This window comes from Rhinoraja longicauda, chromosome 17, assembly GCF_053455715.1.
Source record: "Rhinoraja longicauda isolate Sanriku21f chromosome 17, sRhiLon1.1, whole genome shotgun sequence".
Lineage (NCBI taxonomy): Eukaryota > Metazoa > Chordata > Chondrichthyes > Rajiformes > Arhynchobatidae > Rhinoraja > Rhinoraja longicauda.
In genome coordinates this window covers 37,678,358-37,699,141 of record NC_135969.1, presented here as the reverse complement: position 1 = coordinate 37,699,141, position 20,784 = coordinate 37,678,358, and the positions used below count along the sequence as shown (strand labels likewise).

The 20,784-nt window shown below is 44.9% G+C and overlaps 1 protein-coding gene across 4 annotated transcripts in view; it reads left to right on the top strand.

Moving 5' to 3' along the window:
- The window catches only part of LOC144601932 (chemokine-like protein TAFA-1), a 409,302-nt gene that overhangs the window by 273,054 nt on the left and 115,464 nt on the right, over positions 1–20,784 (top strand). The gene's annotated exons all lie outside the window — the stretch shown is intronic.

Here is a 20,784-nt window from a genome sequence, read left to right as displayed (position 1 = left end):
CTCACTGTGATGGAGGCAACAAAACTTCCACTCTCTTCCCCACGCCCACGGACAGACAGCTCGTCCCCGACCGACCCGCACAGTCCCCGCACCGGGCGCTGAAACGTCTCGCGGCCGAACCGGGCGATGAAAGGCCCGCGACCATGTTCTCTAGAATGCTGCCTGACTCGCTGAGTTACTCCAGTACTTCTTCGGGACTCTTCTTCAGATAATTCTCCACAGGAAGAATATGCCCAAGGGTAAAAAGGTGATGTTTAGGGTCGGGACCCTTCCCCAGTTTGAAGAAGGGTGCAGACCCTAAATATCTCCTAACCATCTTCTCCAGAGATGCTGACTTACTCCATTGTATCTAAATGTCCAGCAGGTCAGTTAGAAGTTGTGAAAAAAGGTACAGAGTTGGCATTTCTGTTCAATTACATCTCTTTTGACTTCAGATAGAATATTCTTATCTCAATAGAGATGCTGCCTGACCCACTGAGATACTCAAGAAACTGGAGTCCTTTTCTTTTGTAAACCAGTATGTGCAGTTCCATGTTTCTAAATCAATATATCTTCATTGCACTACATTACGATATAGTATCCTGGCGAATGGACTTTGCTTTTCAAAGAAAGGTGTTGTGGAAGAACTTTGTTCAAATATGCAATTGTCATATCATATTTAACAAAATAAAGACATGACTTTTGCGAGTAACCATTAAAAGACATCTGAAAGTGTAGACATGGGCTTAGAACGTGAAAGGTGATGAATTCTTGAAGTCCTGCACAATGTTGCATCTTGTGAGAACTACAGAGACAGCACAGTCCAAGATTAGCTGACATTCAACTTATGGCAGAATAAGTCCTGGCAGATTTTATTGTTAATGAACAGAACAAATATTAGTACAATGTGTTATTAAAATGCTGTAAAATGGAGATGAGCTGGATCAAGCTGGAAAGGGTACAGAGAAGATTTACGAGGATGTTGTCAGGACTAGAGGGTCTGAGCTATATGAAGAGGTTGAGTAGAGCTGGGACTCTATTCCTTGGAGTGCAGGAATATGAGGGGTGATCTCATAGAGGTGTTTAAAATCATGAAAGGAATAGATCGGGTAGATGCACAGAGTCTCTTGCCCAGAGTAGGTGAATCGAGAACCAGCGGACATAGGTTTAAGATGACAGGGAAATGATTTAATAGGAATCTGAGGGGTAACTTTTTCACACAAAGGGTGGTGGGTGTATGGAACATGTTGCCAGAGGAGGTAGTTGAGGCTGGGAATAGTTAGGCAGGTACATGGACAGGACAGGTTTGGAAGGATATATGGACCAAATGCAGGCAGGTGAGACTAGTGTAACTGGGACACGTTGGCCGGTGTGGACAAGTTGGGCTGAAGGACCTGTTTCCATGGTGTATCACTCTATGACTATATGACCAAAACTGAATATGGTCACAGGGACTTCACCCTCTGAGTATCTCAACTAATATGTGGATTATCCTCAGCTAATATCACATAGAATTTAATTCAAATTACCCTATGGGGTTCAGTTGATCATTAGGACACTAGTGTGTCTGAACTATGCCAGGAAACCTTTCTTCAGAAGAGACATGGAATAACGAAAGTTCATGTGGTCCATCAGAGCCATCTTCCACTAGTCATGGAGTCATGGAAACAGGCCCTTCGGCCCAACTTGCCCACACCAACCAACATGCCCCATCTATACTAGTCCTACCTGCTTGCATTTGGCCCTATCCTTCTCAACCTATCCTATCCATGTACCTGTCCAAATGTCTCTTAAACGTTGCGATAGTTCCATTTTTAATCCCTTTGGGATGGGATCTACAACTCTCTGTAATTTCTTGAGGTCTTGACCAGAACTATTACCAAACCAAACTGTGATGCCACCCGACAGAATGCTTTCTACAGTGCATCTGTAGATGTTTGTCAGTCATTGAAGACATGCCAAATTTCTTCATCCCCATAGTTGTAGAAGCATGGTGGACCATTCAGTTCTCCATGATGTTATCCAGGCATCAACAGTTTCCTAACTCTTTCAATACGTTTTGCAGCGTAGGTTCACAAGGTTAATCCCCGGGATGACAGGACTGTCATATGAGGAAAGATTGGAAAGACTGGGCTTGTATTCACTGGAGTTTAGAAGAATGAGAGGGGATCTGATAGAGACGTATAAAATTATGAAAGGACTGGACAAGCTAGATGCAGGAAAAATGTTCCAAATGTTGGGGGAGTCCAGAACCAGGGGCCACAGTCTTTTTAGAACAAAGGGGAGGTCATTTAAAACTGAGGTGAGAAAAAACTTTTTCACCCAGAGAGTTGTGAATTTGTGGAATTCTCTGCCACAGAAGGCAGTGGAGGCCAATTCACTGGATGATTTTAAAGGAGAGTTAGATGGAGCTCTTGGGGCTAGTGAAATCAAGGGATATGGGGAGACGGCAGGCACAGGTTACTGATGGTGGATGATCAGCCATGATCACAATGAATGGCGGTGCTGGCTCGAAGGGCCGAATGGCCTCCTCCTACACCTATATTCTATGTTTCCATGTTTACCTCGTCTTTCCTCATGTATAAAGTTAGTCTTGGCAGTTCCAGCTTCCTACCCCTTCTATCTACCCCTTTCACCGAAGGGGCACCCCTCAGTAAGATATCTCCTAATTCGTTTAGTTTAGATTATCACTGCTACTAGTATATAATGACAAAACTACAAAGAAGCCAAGAACACAGGAAAAATAATCAATTTGGGGCTGCAATCCCATCAGAGGTATTTATGAATGAGAGGTAGTAGTGATAGTGAAAACATCCAATTGATATTTATTACCATTTATTACCATAATAAATATAATATAATAAATATAATATGATGGGGGGGTGCCACAGTGGTGCAGCTAGTAGAGCTGCTGTCTCACAGTGCCAGAGATCCGGGTTCAATCCTAACCTCGAGTGCTGTCCAATGTGGAGTTTGCATGTTCTTTTGGTGCTCTGGTCAGGGGTTTGTACGTTCTCCCTTTGACCGCATGGGTTTCCTTCGGGTGCTCTGTTTTCTTCCCTCAGAGGACACAGGCTTAAGGTGAGAAGGGAAAGATTTATTAGCAAACCCCATTCTCCTGCCATCTCCCCATAACCCTTGACACCCATGCTAATCAAGAACCTGTCAACACCTGCGCTCGGTCCGCATTAACCAAACTGATCTCCCGGTGGCCGAGCACTTCAACTCCCCCTCCCATTCCCAGTCTGACCTTTCTGTCATGGGCCTCCTCCAGTGTCATAGTGAGGCCCACCGGAAATTGGAGGAACAGCACCTCATATTTCGCCTGGGCAGTTTGCAGCCCAGTGGTATGAACATCGACTTCTCCAACTTTAGATAGTTCCTCTGTCCCTCCCTTCCCCTCCTCCTTCCCAGATCTCCCTCTATCTTCCTGTCTCCACCTATATCCTTCCTTTGTCCCGCCCCCCTGACATCAGTCTGAAGAAGGGTCTCGACCCGAAACGTCACCCATTCCTTCTCTCCCGAGATGCTGCCTGACCTGCTGAGTTACTCCAGCATTTTGTGAATAAATCCACCTTACAAATACCCATTGACGACCTTCACAACTGTCCATGGCAATGAATTCTGCAGATTCACCACCCTCTGACTAAAGAAACTCCTCATCATCTCTTTTCTAAAGGCTTTTATTCCGAGGCTATGGCCTGTGTGGTCCTGGACTCTCCCACTAGTGGAAACATTCTCTCCACTTTCATTCTATCATCACTCTACCCAGGCCTTTCACTGTTTGGTTGTACCGAGTATTTGTACCGAGTAATCACAGTGCTTCACTGTGGATAGTACCAAAGGGAAGCCATGTTAGCATGGAGGAAGGTTAGTAAATAGGCAACTGTTGTATTTGTTCTATGCCAGCAACCTTCCCTGTCCATTAGCAAATATGCCACTTTCTCAGAAAGTAAGGATTCAGTCCTCAATGTGTTAAAGTAGGGGCAGCATGGTGGCACAGCGGTAGAGTTGCTGCCTTGCAGCGCCAGGGACCCAGGTTCGATCCTGAATACGGGTGCTGTCTGTAGGCAGTTTGTACATTCCCCTGTGACCTGCGAGGGTTTTCTCCGGGATCTCCGGTTTCCTCCCACACTCCAAAGATGTACAGGTTTGTAGGCTAATTGGCTTTGATAAAATTGTAAATTGTCCCTAGTGTGTGTGGGATAGCCCAGGAGGGGGGGTCGTTGGTCGGCACGGACGCGGTGGGCCGAAAGACCTGTTTCCGCGTTGTATCTCAAAACTAAACTAACACTAAAGATGAAGCTCGCTTGATCCACTAAGACCGTTCCTACAAATACTCAGAAGTTAATACAACCATTATACCATCAAGACATTGCTCAAAGCAACCTAATTCCTTTGAAATGTATCATAACATATCATAACCGCTGCAGATCTAATTTTAATGCTAATGATAGCCGTGTAATTTTGAAACGTCACTAAATACGTCAGGGCAGGTTTTATATTTCTGCGTGTGTAGTGATATCTACATTCAATTCCACCAAACACTGATTTTCCTGACCTTGTATGTCCTAGTTCTATCGAAAGAAGAAGTAAACAAAGATTCACATTAATATAGTGTTTTCCACATCCCTGTCAGGATATCCTAAAGCACCGTGCAGCCCATGAAATATTTATGGTGCAGTCACTATCACAATGCAGTGAGTTATTTTGACAGCCAGAGTTTTTTAAAAGCAATAAAACAGCTACATTGCATCTGCTTAAGGGCCAAAATAACAAAAGTACCTATCTTTAAACAGTTATAATGGATCCCTCAAGAGCACGTACAAAGTCATTTTTAATCCTTAAACCTAATGGATTTATTGTGTTGGACTATATCTGTGTAATATGCATTGGGCCTACCATTCTGAACCAAGACTGTACCCTTTGCCACCACAGGTGTGCTCCTCTTGGCTGCGTAGATGAAATAGTGTGTTTAGTGTAGTGTAGTTTAGTGTAGTTTAGTTTAGTGTAGTTTAGTTTAGTGTAGTTTAGTTTAGTTTAGTTAGTTTAGAGATACAGCGAGGAAACAGGCCCTTCGGCCCAACAAGTCCGTGCCGACCAACTAGCATGATCCTAGCATGATCATCCATACACTAGCATGATCCTACACGCTAGGGACAAGTTACAATTTTTACCGATGCCAATTAAACAACAAACCTGCACTTCTCTGGAGCTTGGGAGGAAACCAGAGCACCCGGGGAAAACCCACGAGGGTCACGGGGAGAAACTCCGTACAGACAGCACCCGTAGCCAGGATTGAACCCGGGTCTCTGGCGCTGTAAGGCAGCAACTCTACCGCTGAGCCACCGAGCCGTGTGGAGGAATAGTGACCATGTGAGCTGGAGTAATGAGTAGGCCTCAGGCAGTGGATCCTGAGACACATTTAGTTGACGTCTCAAAGCCCTTTTCCAGTGGTTTGAGGTGTCAATAACTGGAAACATTTGGAATCATTTGAAGTACATCAAAAACAAAATGTTCATATATAATTTACTTGAAAATACTTTTACCTCATGTAATTTAATGAGAAGGAATAATATTATAAATATTAAAAAGTGTCACTGTAACAGCTTCTCCAAATATGAAGAGTCATTTCTCCCACAAGCTGCAGGCAATGGAAGGTCATCATCAATGCTTTAGTTTAGTGTAGGTTAGTGTGGTTTCGTTAGTTTAGTTTAGAGATACTGCGTGGAAACAGGCCCTTCGGCCCACCGAGTCCGTGCCGACCAGTGATCCCCCTTACACTAGCACTATCCTAGATGCCAGGGACAATTTACAATTTTTACCGAAGACAATTAACCTACAATGCAGACGATTAGATAGAAGTATATAGAATGATGAAAGGCATAGATAGACCAGTTAGTCAGAACCTTTTACCTAGGCTGGAAATGTGAAGTACTAGAGGGTATAGCTTTAAGGTGAGAGGGACAAAGTTTAATAGAGATGTGCGGGACAGGTTTTTTACGCAGAGTGGTGGGTGCCTGGAATGTGCTGCCAGAGGTGGTGGCGGGGGCAGGTACGATAGTGGCGTTAAAGAGGCTTTTAGATAGGCAGGGTGGCAGGAAGGAACTGCAGATGCTGGTTTACACCAAAGATAGATACAAAATGCTGTAGTAACTCAGCAGGACAGGCAGCATCTCTGGAGAGAAGGAATGGGTGACATTTCGGGTCTGAAGAAGGGTCTTGACCCGAAACGTCACCCATTCCTTCTCTCCAGAGATGTTGCCTATCCCGCTGAGTTACTCCAGCATTTTATGTCTATTTTTGGATATGCAGGGAATGGAGGGATTATGGATCAGGTGCAGGCGGAGGAGATTAGTTTAACTTGGTATCATGTTCGGCATAAACATTGTGGACTGAAGGACCTATTCCTGTGCTGTACTGTTCGATGCTTAGCTTAGACATGCAGCATGGAAACAGACCCTTCGACCATCAATCACCCATTCATACTAGTTCTATGTTATCCCACTTTCACATCCACCCCCTGCACACGAAGGGCAATTTACAGAAGCCAATTAACCTACAAACCTGCACGTCTTTGGGATGTGGGAGGAAACCGGAGCACCTGGAGAAAACCTGGTCACAGGGAGAACGTACAAACTCCATTCAGACAGCACCTGTAGTCAGGATCGAACCCGGATCTTTGGCGCTGTGAGGCAGCAACACTACCGCTGCACCACCGTGCCGCCCAAGTCAAGCCTTTAGTCAACAAAAAAAATGACAACTGTGAGCTTCCCCGTTGAAATGAATTTCAGGTCATGAATTCACTGAATTGGTGTCATAAACAACAATTAATCTCACTGATGCCATCTGGGACTGCTAACGATCCTGTCACTCCTGTGATTTATGGACCTGTCGTTACATTCAAAACTTGGGGCCCAGCAGAACAAACAGATCTGTGAAATCTCACTCCAGAATGCAGTAAATTGCTTCTAAAAGTTTATTCAAATTTTCTTGAATTTGACATTTGTTTTAGTTCCAGTCAGTCTTGCAATCCACACTTCAGCTAGCGATGGAAGGAAATGACTCTCAGAGCAGAAAGCTGTTTTGACACTAAGAAATGCAAATCAGATGCATTTCAAAAGATAATTAGAGGATACATGAGTAACATTGGAGCATATTGTTTTTACATCCCCTTTACATTATCATTAATAATTTCACAAACGTTTCTGAATATACAACACATCCAACATGGTTACATGGTTTAGGGTGGCACGGTGGCACAGTGGTAGAGTTACTGCCTTACAGTGCCAGAAACCCGGGTTTGATCCTGACTATGGGTGCTGTCTGTATGGAGTCCGTATATTCTCCCTGTGACCTGTGTGAGTTTTCCCCGGGAGCCTTGGTATTCCCCCCACACTCCAAAGGCATACAGGTTTGTTGGTTAATTGGCTTCGGTAAGATTGTAAATTGTCCCTAGTGTGCAGGATCTGGCTGGTGATCGCTGGTCAGTGCGGACTCGATGGTTCGAAGGGTCTGTTTCCACGCTGTATCTCTAAAGCAACATAGCATTTACCCTAAGGAGTCTGAGCTGACTCTGTGTAAGAGCTACACAGTTAATCTATGCCCTCTCCCTGAGGCCACACAACTTGTTTCAGGCACTTATTCTGTTCTGTTTTGAACTTCAGATTGAATCTGCATCCACAACTCCTCCTGGCGATATCTTGCAAATTCCAACTATTCAATGCATCAAATAATTTGTTTACTTGTTACTTTTCGCCTTTCACTTCATTCAGTATCTCCTGGTTCTTAACCCGAGGAATTGTTTCACTACATCCGGGGTGGGGGGGAGGCACGGTGGCGCAGCGGTAGAGTTGCTGCCTTACAACGACAGGCACCCAGGTTCGATCCTGACTACTGGTGCTGTCTGTACGGAGTTTATACGTTCTCCCTGTGACCTGTGTGGGTTTTCTCCTGATGCTCCGGTTTCTTCCCACATTCCAAAGACGTGCAGGTTTGTAGGTTAATTGGCATCTGTAAATTGTTCCCAGTGTGTGTAGGATGGAACTAGTGTACGGGTGACCCAATGCAAGTTAAACAAAACTAAAACATATAAACCACCCTATCTAATCCTTTCATGTTTTAAGATATCTCTTTCAGATTCACTCACCGCCACTGTAACCTCTTGCTAGCCGTTTTCACTCCTCTTCCCATTCCCACATTGACCTTTCTGTCCTGGGCCTCCTCCATTGCCAGGGTGAGGTCACATGCAAACTGCAGGAACAGCACCTCATATTCCGCTTGGGTAGCTTACAACCCAACACTATGAATACTGAATACTCCAATTTTAGGTAACTCCAAACCCCCTTCCCTCCCCCTGCTTCCACCACCCCCCTTTCTTTCTTCCCCCAACACCTCTCTTCCCTGTGCCTCAGCTGGACTTGCACATATTTCTCCCCTTTCAGCTACATTCGTTCCTCTAGCGTCACAATTCACAACTCTTCAATCCTTTTGTCTCATACCTTCCATCTGTTCATCCCTGGTCTTTATCCAACCATCTGCCCACCAGAGACCCCCTTGAGCCAGATCCATCTATTATTTGCCCCTCTTGTCTTTCAGCTTTCTTTCCTCCCCTACAATCAGTGTGAAGAAGGGTCCCGACCCGAAACATCACCTATCCATGTTCTCCAGAGATGCTGCCTGATCCTTTGAGTTACTCCAGCACTTTGTGTCTTTTCTAGTAATTTGAGTAATGTGTTCCAGTAAAGCCCAAAGCCAACAATGAAGAGGCTCATGTCAAGAACCAAGTGTGTTGAATTGTCATATGTACCAAAAATTGAACAATAAAATTCTTACATGGAGCAGCTAAACAGGTTTGTAAACATAATACTCGTAGATAAGATATAATAAAGAAAAAATCAATACATTAATAACCCCAATCCTCGTGTAAAAGCAACCAAAGATAGTCCAGAGTTCACAGTTGAGGTTAGTGTTTTGTAGTGTTCAAGAGCTTGATGGTTGTTGGGAAAAGCTATTCCTGAACCTAGAGTTTTCAAGCTCCTGTACCTTCTTCCCGATGGCAGGAGTGAAATGAAGTGTGGCCTGGGTGGTGTGGGTCTCTGATGATGCTGATTGCCTTTATGAGATCTAGATAGAGCTCTTAAGGATAGCGGAGTCAGGGGGTATGGGGAGAAGGCAGGAACGGGGTACTGATTGAGAATGATCAGCCATGATCACATTGAATCATATCATATCATATCATATATATACAGCCGGAAACAGGCCTTTTCGGCCCACCAAGTCCGTGCCGCCCAGCGATCCCCGCACATTAACACTATCCTACACCCACTAGGGACAATTTTTACATTTGCCCAGCCAATTAACCTACATACCTGTACGTCTTTGGAGTGTGGGAGGAAACCAAAGATCTCGGAGAAAACCCACGCAGGTCATGGGGAGAACGTACAAACTCCTTACAGTGCAGCTCCCGTAGTCAGGATCGAACCTGAGTCTCCGGCGCTGCATTCGCTGTAAAGCAGCAACTCTACCGCTGCGCTACCGTGCCGCCCATGGTGGTGCTGGCTCGAAGGGCCGAATGGCCTACTCCTGCACCTATTGTCTATTGTCTACTATGGATCCCTTTGACAGTGGGGAGGTCAGTACCTGTTCTATTCTTAGTTTAGAAGATACTGTGTGGAAACAGGCATATCAGCCCACCAAGTCCAAGCTGACCATTGACCATCGGTTCACACTGGTTCTAAGTTATCCCACTTTCTCACCACTCCCGACACACTCCACTCTGGGCGTTTTACAGAGGTCAATTAACCACCAAACCCGCACACATTTGGGTGACTGGGCAGTATCTACCGCTCTCTGTACAACATGTTGCTATTAACCACATTTAACATGATACAAAAGTAATGATACTGCTGTGGAGAGGTAAGCCAGAAGAGAGTGTGGGAAAGTATAAATTTCTTTTATAAATAATTTAAAAAATCATGTACTCTAGTCCCACTCATTACGATCTTCCTTTCCAGCAGAACCGTTAAATAAACGGAGGCTGAGTTTTGGAGATGAGACACACTAGCACCTCTATGACCAACCTCCCCTTCCTTCCTCCCTCCCACCCACCTTCTGGTGTGACAGCGATGATGATTCTCACTTGCCTTTTTAGAATTCACGTCATCTTTAAAATCATTTCCCCAATATTCATCTTCAATTCATATTACAGGGTAAAAGTTCTATCTTCGGAAAATTAGCCAACCTCCACACCTCCACCCCATTGCATTTATGACATTGTCACGGTCAGGTTGAAAGGGCATGAACTGATCATTCTCTTGGCAATCATCTGGGATGACCACAATGTCTGAAGACTGGTTGTCAACCCGAAGCGTCACCCATTCTTTTTCTCCAGAGATGCTGCCTGTCCCGCTGAGTTACTCCAGTTACTGAGTTACTCCAGTCTGGGGTTTAAACCTGCATCTGCAGTTCCTTCCCACACCAGATACGAATGAGATTGATTTCATGAACGTTATTTTATATATGACCACCAGTGCTTTTATTTGCGATGTCACAGCAACTTAAAAAAAATAAACGCCGTTATTTTTTTCCCAGCACCGTGACACGTATATTTATTAATCACAGTACATATGATGCGAGGAGTTTGCACGTTCTCCCCGTGACCGTGTGGGTTTCCTCCAGGTGCTCCGGTTTCCTCCCACACTCGAAAGATGTGCAGGTTTGTAGGTTAATTGGCTTCTGTAAAATTGTAAATTGTCCCTGGTGTGTAGGATGGTGCTTTTGAATTGAAATTGATTGAATATGAATTGAATTGAGTACTTTATTGTCACAGGTGACACGGCGCGGAGAAATTCGTTGCTTGCATACCCTAGCATATGGTGGCCACGTAAAGGGCGTTGAGAAGGTCACAAAGTATCCATGCTGGCCGCTCCTTTGTTCTCCCTCCCCTCCATCTCCTCACGGCGGTTGCCCCTCGTTCCAGGTCCTCCTTTGTTCTTCTGCCCCCCTCCCCCTCACGCGGTCCTCCCACACCGGGTCTTCCTTTGTCCTCCCCCCCCCCCCTCCCTCACGCGGTCCCCCCACACCGGGTCGTCCTTTGTCCTTCCCCCCCCCTCCCCTCCCCTCATGCGGTCCCCCCACACCGGGTCGTCCTTTGTCCTTCCCCCCCCCCTCCCCTCCCCTCATGCGGTCCCCCCACACCGGGTCTTCCTTCGTTCCCGGCGTCGCAACCTCGACGCACACCAGCGTATGGGGTGATCGTCGGCCGGCGCTGACTTGGAGGGCCGAAGGGCCTGCTTGCGCGCCTTATCTCTAAAGTCGAAAGGCTGAGCAAATCATATCAGGCAGATGCTTCTGTGGGTACACAGCAGGTCTCTCGCTGCACGCCAGCACTTCACCTTCATTTCCAGTCCGCGTTGTCAAACCAGGAGTGGTGCAACCAGTCAATATGCTCTCTACTGTTCATCTGTAGAAGTTCAAGAGAGTATGAGTTAACATACCGACTCTCCTCAATCTCATAAAGTCATTAGTGACAGGAGCAAAATTAGGCCATTCAGCCCATCAAGTCTATGCCATTCAATCTATCTCTCCCTCCTAATCCCATCCTCCTCCCCATAACCTCCGACACCCGTACTAATTAACAACCTATCTATCTCTGCCTTAAATATATCCACTGACTTGGCCTCCACAGCCTGCCGAGGCATAGAATTCCACAGATTCACCACCCTCCGACTAAAGAAATTTCTCCTCATCTCCTTTCTAAAAGAACGTCCTTCAACTCTGAGGCTGTGCCCTCTAGTTCGAGACTCTCCCACTAGTGGAAACATCCTCCCCACATCCATCGAAGGAAGTGGAGGGTACAGCAGGGATGATGAAGGAACAGGTGCAGGGTAGAAGCTGCTTGTGACTTCACTCTTCCCACAAATGAAAATCAACCACCGTCATCATCACTGAGTGACCTCGTGGTCCCCACGCCTTCCCCGACCTCAGGTCTCATGTTTAACTTCCAGGGACATCCCGAAGGACAAGTTGAATTTCCCCAGCTCCACTCTCACCCACGGTTATTGGTAAACTGCCTGGTAGCAACCTTAGAAGCATATCGAACCAATTCAATTGAGACCGACACATGAAAGTGTTTCTGGAATCTTACTGACACTGTAAAGCTGTTTTGACACTAAGAAATGCAAATTAGATACATTGCAAAAAATAATTATGGGATACATGAGTAAGCTTGGGGATTTGTTTTTTTTAACATCTTTTCAACATTATTATACAGTGCAGCGGTAGATTTTGTTCTTGTTTGAGTTTTAGTTTCTGGATAGAGCATGGAAACGCCCTTCGACCCACCGAGTCCACGCCGACCATCGATCACCTGTTCACGCTAGTTCAATGTTATCCCACTTTCTCATCCACTTCCGACGCATCGGGGACAGTTTCACAAAGGGCCAATTAACCTCCAAGCCTCTTCCCTCTCTTCCCCTCCCAGATCTCCCTCTATCTTCCTGTCTCCACCGATATCCTTCCTTTGTCCCGCCCCCCTGACATCAGTCTGAAGAAGGGTCTCGACCCGAAACGTCACCCATACCTTCTCTCCCGAGATGCTGCCTGAACTGCTGAGTTACTCCAGCATTTTGTGAATATATACCTTCGATTTGTACTAGCATCTGCAGTTATTTTCTTATACAACCTCCAAGCCCATGTGACTTTGCGATGCGGGAGGCAACCCGGAAACCCAGAGGCAGCCACAGTGAGAACATGCAAACTCCACACAGACAGCACCCCGAGGTCAGGTAGCAGCTCCACCAGCTGCACCACCGTGCCGCCCGAACTGATGCATTTATGGCAGCCACATATTTGTAGGGTGAATATAAAGCACACAACGATGTACTTTTCAAAGGGAGTACCCTCAAAGAGTATCAAGGAAAGTAATCTACGGACTACTCCAAGATTGTGTACAAAATAGGTTGGGGTAAAAGCATAGTGTCCCTTGCCCAGAGTAGGGGAATTGAGAACCAGAGTACATCGCTTTAAAAGCAGGGGAGAAAGATTTAATCGGAACCTGAGGGGTAACTCGTTCCCTCCTGAGGGCAGAGGGAATGAGCTGCCAGAGGAGGTAGTTGAGGTAGGTACATGGACAGGACAGGTTCAGAGGGATTTAGGCCAAACGAAGGCAGGTGGGTCTAGTGTAGATGGGGCATGTTGGTCAGCATGGGCAGGTTGGGCTGAAAGGCCTGTTTCCACACTGTATGACTATGACTATCATTTTTAAGGATTGACGTTTATATTGCGAAAAGAGGACTGAAACCCAAACAATTGCATAGTCTGAGCAAAATGCTTTTTAAATATAAAATGCTGTCTTATCTACTTAGTTTAAAGTCTCGCTTGCAGAATTGCAATATGTTCAGATGTCTCCCACTCACATGGTAATCTTTGCGGCTTTTGATAAAGCCTCCATCTGCTGATCTGGAATGGCTCTAAAGGAGATATACAATGCTTCAGAAATGTGGAGATTTTTGTGTTCCTACATAAAGATTGCGTACAGTTTTGGTCTTCTAATCTGAGGAAAGACATTCTTGCCATAGAGGGAGTACAGAGAAGGTTCACCAGATTGATTCCTGGGATGGCAGGACTTTCATATGAAGAAAGACTGGATAGACTCGGCTTGTACTCGCTGGAATTTAGAAGATTGAGCGGGGATCTTATAGAAACTTACAAAATTCTTAAGGGGTTGGACAGGCTAGATGCAGGAAGATTGTTCCCGATGTTGGGGAAGTCCAGAACAAGGGGTCACAGTTTAAGGATAAGGGGGAAGTCTTTTAGGACCGAGATGAGAAAGTTTTTTTTTCACACAGAGAGTGGTGAGTCTGTGGAATTCTCTGCCACAGAAGGTAGTTGAGGCCAGTTCATTGGCTATATTTAAGAGGGAGTTAGTTTGTGGCCCTTGTGGCTAAAGGTATGGAGAGAAGGCAGGTACAGGATACTGAGTTGGATGATCAGCCATGATCATATTGAATGGCGGTGCAGGCTCGAAGGGCCGAATGGCCTACTCCTGCATCTACTTTCTATGTTTCTATGTTTCTATGTTTACCTTCAATTGTCTTAATTTAGCAGATATTCGGTTGTAAGCACGGATTAATTTCTGGTTGGATCTTTGATTCTCAAATTGCCATTATCATTCAATTCTCTCACCAACCTCATCCCAAACATAAAAGGGAAGACAAAAAATGCCGGAGTAACTCAGTGGGTCTGGCAGCATCCCTGGAGGACTTGGATAGATGACGTTTCGGGTCGGGACCCTTCTTCAAACTGATCGCAGGGATGGGGAGCAAGATATCTAGAGTAAAGCATTGGCAGGTCAGGATGCTATCTGACCCGCTGAGTTCCTCCAGTATTTTGTGTCTTGTCTTGGCAAACTAGCATCAACACTTCCTTGTTTCTTCATTCCAATCATGCTCTCCTGAATACATTGATTCCTCACTGGAGTTTGATTCTAGGTATCCATTCTAAGTAGTTACTATTTTTTTGTGAGATAATATGATATAATGTCATAGATTCATAGAGCCATGGAAACAACTTGCCCAACTTGCCCACATAAACTTATTCACAAAATGCTGGAGTAACTCAGCAGGTCGGGCAGCATCTCGGGAGAGAAGGAATGGGTGACGTTTCGGGTCGAGACCCTTCTTCAGACTGATGTCGGGGGTGGGACAAAGGAAGGATATAGGTGGAGACAGGAAGATAGAGGGAGATCTGGGAAGGAGGAGGGGAAGGGAGGGACAGAGGAGCTATCTGAAGTTGGAGAAGTCGACGTTCATACCACCGGGCTGCAAACTGCCCAGGCGAAATATGAGGTGCTGCTCCTCCAATTTCCGGCGGGCCTCACTCTGGCACTGGAGGAGGCCCATGACAGAGAGGTCAGACTGGGAATGGGAGGGGGAGTTAAAGTGCTGGGCCACCAGGAGATCAGTTGCGTTAATGCGGACCGAGCGCAGGTGTTCAGCGAACCCACATCAACCATCTGCACTTGTCCCACCTGCCTGTATTTGGCCTAAATCCCTTCTAAACCTGTCCAGTCCATGTACCTGTCTAATTGTTTCTTAGAAGTGGCAATAGTCCCTGCCTCAACTATCTCCTCTGGCAACTTGTTTCATACACCCACTACCCTTTGTGTGAGAAAGTTACCCCTCAGATTCCTATTAAATCTTTCCCCCTTCACCTTAACCCAAAATTTTAAATTACAAAATGCCTTAATTCCAAAAACATATTTCAGGATTTCAAAATACATTATAAGTAAAAATAGAACCTTTCTTTTCAAACAATTAGTTGGAGACTGCTTTGAAATCTCTTCACTAATCTGCTTCTTACAGATGTATCTTGTTGTATTCATCTCTATTGAATGAGTTAAGTTCATTATTACCTGTTACCTCAGAGTATTACCCCTTGCAAAATTATACAAAAAGCGTTGTACCAAATTGTAAATCAAACAGTTGATATTAAAATCAAAAAGCATCATAATAGATCACGAAGCAAAATAATAAAATAACGTATTAACTCTTTTTTGTTGCTGTCTCAAATTAAAATTTCATTTTCATCTGGACAATTAGATGCGCAGAGTATGAATGGGGATCTTTGTAATATCTGTTCAGCAAAATATTGTTAAAGTGCTTCGTTGTACATTTAACAGAGTAAATTGAGTGAAATTAGCTGAACCTTTCAGTCTGTCAAGCAGACACATGGATTTTTATTGTAGAAATCAATATTAATGTTCCTCCAAACGTAAACTCATTCATTCCCTTCTAACATTGCAGCTACAAATTCATCAGCTTGCTTTCGGTGTCCAGACTTTCCTTCTCTGTGGTAACTTCACTGACTCCCATGAGTATCCTAACTGCCGGTTCAGATGGTTCTCTCTATATTTAATTCCTTATTAATTTTTTTTACATCTTCTCAACATTATTATACAGTGCAGCGGTAGATTTTGTTCTTGTTTGAGTTTTAGTTTCTAGATAGATCGTAGAAACGCCCTTCGACCCACCGAGTCCACGCCGACCATCGATCACCTGTTCACGCTAGTTCAATGGTATCCTATTTTCCGACGCATCAGGGACAGTTTCACAGAGGGCCAATTAACCTCCAAACCTGACCTCTCTCATTTTGACTTTGTGCACCGTCCTACACCTCCGCTCAGTCCGCCTGGGCCTTTGTGATCTCCCGGTCGCCAAACACTTTAACTCCCCCTCCCTTTCTCACACTGACCTTTCTGTCCTGGGCCTCCTCCACTGTCAGAGTGAGGTCCAGTGCAAATTGGAAGAACAGCACCTCATATTTTGCTTGGGCAGGTTACAACCCAGCGCTATGAATATCGATTTCTCTAACTTCAAGCAACCCTTGCATTCCGTCTCCCTCCGTCCCTCGGCCACCCTAGCTCTCCGACCAGTTTCACTGTCCTCCTGATTAACGTCACTGATATCTGACTGATTGCGTGCCTTGTTGTCACCTTCCTATCAGCTAACAATGAGCCATTCTACATTTCCTTGATCACCATCTGCTTTGATCTGTCGTTTTCACACCTTACCCTGCCATATCTCTACTCTCCCCCTCCCTTAACACTTAGTCTGAAGAAGGGTCTCAACCTGAAACGCCACCCATTGCTTCTCTCCAGAGACGCTGCCTGTCCCATTAAGTTACCCCAGCATTTTGTGTCTACCGTTCAGTGACGAATAACACACATGCACTCCTGTAAACTCTTTTGAACTTATTCCATTATTGAAACTCAAGTCACTCTTGTCCCTCTGCTCCTTTCCCCTCCTCTGTATCTCACCTCTCATTTCAGAGTCCCCCATTTCTCTTTTATACACCATCCTTCCCCCCACCCCAGTCTCCGTCTATCCATTACCCTCAGTCTGGTTTTGTATTTAATTCCCTCTTCTTATTTGACATCTATTTGTCTCCTATTCACCTCTAGCCTTTGTCTCACACTCCACCCATCTTTCAATACCCCCCCCCCCCACCCACCCCACCTTTGCCTGTGTCTAACTATCACTTGCCGGACTTTGTCCCGTCTCTCACTCTCCTTTCCAGCTGTCTCTCTTTCCCCTCTCTCGCCTCCCCTCCCCTACCATTCCAAGAAAGGTCCCGACCCAAGATGGTGTCTTTCCATTGCCTCTACAGATGCTGCCTCACCTGCTGAGTTCCTCTAGCCGTTTATTCTTTGTTAAATATTCCCAGCATCTGTAGTTTCTTGGTCTCACCAATGTAGAGAAGTTGACACCTGGAACAGCGGATACAATAGATGAGTTTGGAGGATGTGCAGGTGAACCTCTGCCTCACCTGGAAAGACTGTTTGGGTCCTTGGATGGAGTTGAGGGGGGAGGTAAAGGGACAGGTGTTGCATCTCCTGCGGTTGCAGAGGAGGGGGTGGTTTGGGTGAGAAAGGACAAGTGGCCCAGGGTGTTACGGAGGGAACGGTCTCTGCGGAAAGCAGAAAGGGGAGGGGATGGGAAGATGTGGCCAGTAGTGGGATCCCGTTGTAGGTGACGGAAATGTTGGAGGATAATTTGTTGTATACGACGGCTGGTGGGGTGGAAGGTGAGGACGAGGGGGACTCTATCCTTGTTACAAATGAGAAGAGGGGGAGCAAGAGCGGAGCTGCGGGATATAGAGGAGACCCTAGTGAGAGCGTCATCTATTTACGGAAGAGGGGAACCCTCGTTTCCTAAAGAATGAGGACATCTCTGATGCCCTAGTATGGAACACCTCATCCTGGGCGCAGATGCAGCGTAGACAGAGGAATTGGGAGTAGGGGATATAGTATTTACAGGAAACAGGGTGGAAAGAAGTATAGTCAAGATGGCTGTGGGAGTCAGTAGGTTTGTAGTAGATGTCGGTCACTAGTCTGTCTCCTGTGATGGAGATGGTGAGATCCAGAAACGGTAGGGAGATGTCGGAGATGGTTCAAGTATATTTAAGCGCAGGATGGAAATTAGTGGTAAACGTTATGAAGTCAGTGAGTTCTGCATGGGTACAAGAGGTAGCACCAATGCAGTCGTCAATGTAGCGGAGGTGGAGTTCGGGGATGGGGCTAGTTACTCTGTTCTTCTCACTCTGTTTTTCTCTCTCTGTTTCTCTCTCTGTTTCTCTCTTAAGAGTTAATTGCTAACTCATTTCATCTCATCCCTTTGAGATGGTGACTTGCCTGTTGAGTATCTCCAGCAGTCTGTTTTCATTCCTTCTTACTAATTGTGGCAGCAAGTTAAGACTTCTGTTTAGAAATCAATGGCTTTCAAACTCTCCCATGCTCTGTGGTTCATTCATTCCGCACCAGCAAGGGAAATCAAATTGACTTGTTGTATTTACCTGCCTTAAACGGCCAAAGAAGTTTCTATTGATAATCTGTGCGTTAAACAGGTCATGCACATCATATTAAGGTAGTGGATGTAAAGATGACAATAACAAAACCATTTCTTTTAGTTAATAAAATCAGTTGTGAAGGTTTTTGTTGCCATTGTGCATTTATGTGGAACGTTCTCCCAAGGTGCCAATGAAGGCAGACAACACGACCACAACTTGACTCATTGTCTAAACGAAACCAAAGTCTTTTCATCTGGAGCGTGAGTGTAGACGTAATGAGGTGGCGCAACAAGACCTGTAATTTCAAAATTATATCTCCGTTAATTCAAAACCTTGGAGATTTGTGTCACATACAGTCTTCCTGGAACTGTTAATGTTGTTGATAATGAAGGAGAACACGGTACACATGGAGCGTCACAATTAGTGCACTATTTAAATGAGAGGCATAATAATGTTCGCGTATAATTGCACACTGTCAGTAATCTCCAGATTTCCAACAGTGATTGGCAGCAAATTATTAATTATCTTTTGAGCATAGAAATTATTGTTTGCAATATTAGCATAAGAAAGATTAACATCTTGATGTGACTACCATTGTAGGAAGGTGTTAACTCAGTAGCTGCCAGGCAGGGGAATAGACCATGGATAAATAATTTAACTTGGTATCATTAGTTTAACCTGGCATCATGTTAGGCATGGACATTATGGGCCGAAGGGCCTGTTCCTGCACTGTACTCTTTCATATATATAAGAAAATAACTGCAGATGCTGGTACAAATCGATTTATTCACAAAATGCTGGAGTAACTCAGCAGGTCAGGCAGCATCTCGGGAGAGAAGGAATGGGTGACGTTTCGGGTCGAGACCCTTCTTCATGTTCTACGAGTTGGTGGTGGGTGTATGGAACAAGCTATCGGAGGCGGTAGCTGAGGCAGGTACTACTACACGTTTAAGAAACATTTGGAAAGGTATACGGATAGGATATGTTTAGAAGCACTTGAGCCAAACGCAGGCAGGCGGGACTAGTGTAGATGGGGCATGTTGGTCGGCATAGGCATGTTGGGCCGAAGTATGTATTCATGTATTGAAGTATGTATTCCATCATGTATTGTCTTCCGGCTGACTGGTTAGTACTCAACAAAAGCTTTTTCACTGTACCTCGGCACACGCGACAATAAACTAAACTAAACTAGAAGGTCCTGTTTCCATGCTGCATATCCCTGTGAGTGAAACATTTGTAGATTAATATTGCCAGTAATCAAGTGTCAATTGTCTTCGGAAATCAGACAATTCATGTCGTTTAAAAAAAAAATTAGACATGAATCTCAACATGAAAAGAATAACTTAGAAATAACCTTTTTTCAATGCAATCAGATATTTCATTCAACATCAGAAATGCAAAAAGTGCTGATTATGGAAATCTGAAATAAAAGAGGAAATTTTGGAAATACTCAGCAGGTCAGGAAGCACTTCATCTGATGGGTCTCCAATCCAATACATTAATTCTGCTGCTCTTGACATAGAGTGTAGAAAATATCAATGAAAATATACTTTGATGTGCCTTAGTCTCAAATCAAACGCTGTTGGCAAAAAAACATAGTTTTAACAAGCTGTGCATTCATACCATTTTAATGGGTTTAAAAAAGAATTTTCAATTGAACCTATTTCCTTGTTGCATCTTCCATTTTCCTTTCATTATATTGCGTTAAGTACCAAAGCCTTTCCTGAATTGAATTATGGAAGCCAAAATTGTTTTTCCACTAATGTTAAAGTTACAGTTAGACAATAGACAACAGACAATAGGTGCAGGAGGAGCCCATTCGGCCCTTCAAGCCAGCACCGCCATTCAATGTGATCATGGCTGATCATTCTCAACCAGTACCACGTTCCTGCCTTCTCCCCATGCCCTCTGACTCCGCTAACCTTAAGAGCTCTATCTAGCTCTCTCTTGAATGCATTCAGAGAATTGGCCTCCACTGCCTTCTGAGGCAGAGAATTCCCGAAGTTGTGTAAAACGTTGAGAGGCCAACAAGCGAGTATTGTGTTCAGTTTTGGAAACCCTGCTATAGGAAGGTGTCATTTACCTGGAAAAGGTGTGCAGAGAGGACATACAAGGATGTTGCCAGGATTCGAGGACCTGAGATGAAAGAATGGGTCGACTGGGCTTGTATTCACTGGAATTTAGAAGGATGAGAGGAGATCTTCTAAAAACATATCAAATTCTTAAAGGATTGGACAGGCTAGATGCAGGAAAAAAATTCCCGATGTTGGAGGAGTCCAGAACCAGGGGTCACAATTTAAGACTAAGGGGTAGGCCATTTAGGACTGAGATGAGGAAAACCTTTTTCACCCAGAGTCTGTGGAATTCTCTACCACAGAAGGCAGTGGAGGTCAATTCTCTGAATGCATTCAAGAGAGAGCTAGATAGAGCTCTTAAGGATAGCGGAGTCAGGGAGTA